A 2,500-nucleotide genomic window follows, 5' to 3' on the forward strand; every position below is an offset into this window, starting at 1 on the left:
TCCCACGTTGTTGTTTTTATGCCAGTGTTTACAATGAGCCTGTGATTGCACAACTTAATTTCCCTGTGGATTAATAAAGTGTTTTTGATTTGATTTGATTTGATTTGATATGAACACGAGTGGGCTTCTGCGTGTATGACCGTTTTTACCCCGACATGTAGGCAGCCATACTCTGTTTTCGGGGGGTGCATGCCGGGTATATTCATGTATCCATAACCTACCGAACGCTGTCATGGATTACAGGATCTTTAATGTGCGTATTTGAACTTGTGGCGTGCGTATACCCACGAAGGGGGTTCAGGCACAAGCAGGTCTGCACATAATGTTGACCTGGGAAATCAGAAAAATCTCCACGCTTTACCTACCAGGCGCCGTCACCAAGATTCGAACCCGGGACCCTCAGATTGAAAATCCAACCCTTTGACCACTCGGCTATTACGCTCGACTTATCGGTTAACGACCTACTAGCCGGCTATCGTCCTCAGAATCAAGTTGCTCAGGGCTTTGGTCCTGGTTTGGTGGAGGTTGCATCGCTCGAGAGGTTGGGTGTCTGTTCGGGTAGGAAGTCCCAGTCTCCGATGGGTCGATCTACCCCTTCATACATGCTGCACTCATAGCGGAGAGGGTTTTGCGCTGTAGATGCCGCTGTCATAGTGCTATATCACATTCGCTGGGTCTGTCTGCAGGTGCCATACCAAACGCTGCATCATGCCCAGCGGAATCGTATGCAGATGACACCACATTTATGGGGCTTTGAACATCTCGTACCAGTGTAGAAATGGCTATTATTAAACAACAGATGACACCACATTTATGGGGCTTTGAATATCCAGTGGAAGGCTATGGAGCTAATGAGCTTCACATCCTTTGGAACTACGTGCAGATGATGTAGAACTGTCTTGCGCCACATCGAACCAGTGTAGAAATGACTGTTAATTAATAACAGATGACACCACATTTATGGGGTTTTGAATATCTAGCTGAAGGCTATGGAGCTAATGGGCTTCACATCCTTTGGAACTACATGCTAATGATGTGGAACTGCCTTGCACCACATCGTATCAGTGAATGGAATGACTGTCAAATGTAGTCATGTGCAATGTTACCTTGTGCACACCGTCCTGTAAACGATAACGGCAAGATTCATGATTAGTCATGAAAGGGGCATGTGAATATCACATTGTATAAACATCATGTAACAATAGTCGTAAGGATATTATACTGTAACAAACACAATTACAGATGAACAGCACTCAGTTTCAGAATATAGAACCGCCAACATTTTCACAAAGAAATATTTTTTTTGTAGGAATTTGAAAGCTTTATACAAAAGCAGAACATTTTCAAACGGTTTCAGAGGAGGCTAATGACATGAATTTAAAAAAAACACCCCCCCCAAAAAACAAAAACAAAACAAAACAACAACAAAACAACAACAACAAAAAAAAAAAAAAAAAAAAAAAAAACCCAGGCAGTTTCTGGTGATTTTTTTAGTTCTATCACGGAAAATATTGGTAGAACGAAGATGCATACTTTCTTCCCGAAACCTGCTCTGCTTTGTATTGTATTGTATTGTATTGTATTGTATTGCATTGCATTGTATTGCATTGCATTGTATTGCATTGCACCGTATTATATTGAATTGCATTGTATTGCATTGCATGACACTGCACTGCACTCTATTGTAATACATTGGAATATATATATATATATATATATATATATATATATATATATATATAGAGAGAGAGAGAGAGAGAGAGAGAGAGAGAGAGAGATGTGTGTGTGTGCGTCTGTGTGTTGTGTGTGTGTGTGTGTGTGTGTGTGTGTGTGTGTGTGTTTGTTAAAAACGGAATAAGTGTTCTGATGAACATTGAGAAAAAACATTTTATCGAAAGGTGTCAGGCATTCCAGTGGGGACCCTTGTAACCCTCGCACCCTCTCTTTGTTGATTAAAAAAAAGTCATACGGCCCAGTCTCCGTTTTGGTTTCCATAAACGGTTTCCTCTTCCGCTTTCAACCCGGTAGGCTAATACAGAACGTCACGGAAAAGCTTTTAGAACTGAGGAAGAAATACATGTCCTTAGCTCTGAATATGTATGTATGCATGCGTGCGCATGTGTCCATGTACGGTCATGCACATGCGTTCATACATATCTATGTTTCGAACTGGGCAATGCAGCTGTTTTATATCTGTTCCTAACACATAATTGTCACCCTTTTTTTTAGTTTGAAGACAAGAGGTTTTCGTCTATATTACACCTGTTAAAACTCAAGATTCATCGACTTAAAACACCACTGATTGCGACTGGGTCCCTAAAAATGTGATATTTTGTTTTGGGACGACAAAACACAACAAAACGAAAACAGAACAAATCAAAAGAAACGAAAAGACAGAAAGTAAGAGAAAAAAAAGCATGTCCATATTCTAAATTGGAAATATTTTGGCCTGCATGCCTGAGTCCACAAACTAAATAAATCAGTACATGTTAACCAATAG

At 40.4% G+C, this 2,500-nt stretch overlaps 1 protein-coding gene across 1 annotated transcript in view; it reads left to right on the forward strand.

Annotated features, from left to right (window-relative positions):
- The window catches only part of LOC143284320 (cysteinyl leukotriene receptor 2-like), a 6,879-nt gene that overhangs the window by 2,908 nt on the left and 1,471 nt on the right, over positions 1–2,500 (forward strand). The gene's annotated exons all lie outside the window — the stretch shown is intronic.

This window comes from Babylonia areolata, chromosome 7 (genome assembly GCF_041734735.1).
Source record: "Babylonia areolata isolate BAREFJ2019XMU chromosome 7, ASM4173473v1, whole genome shotgun sequence".
Classification (NCBI taxonomy): domain Eukaryota; kingdom Metazoa; phylum Mollusca; class Gastropoda; order Neogastropoda; family Buccinidae; genus Babylonia; species Babylonia areolata.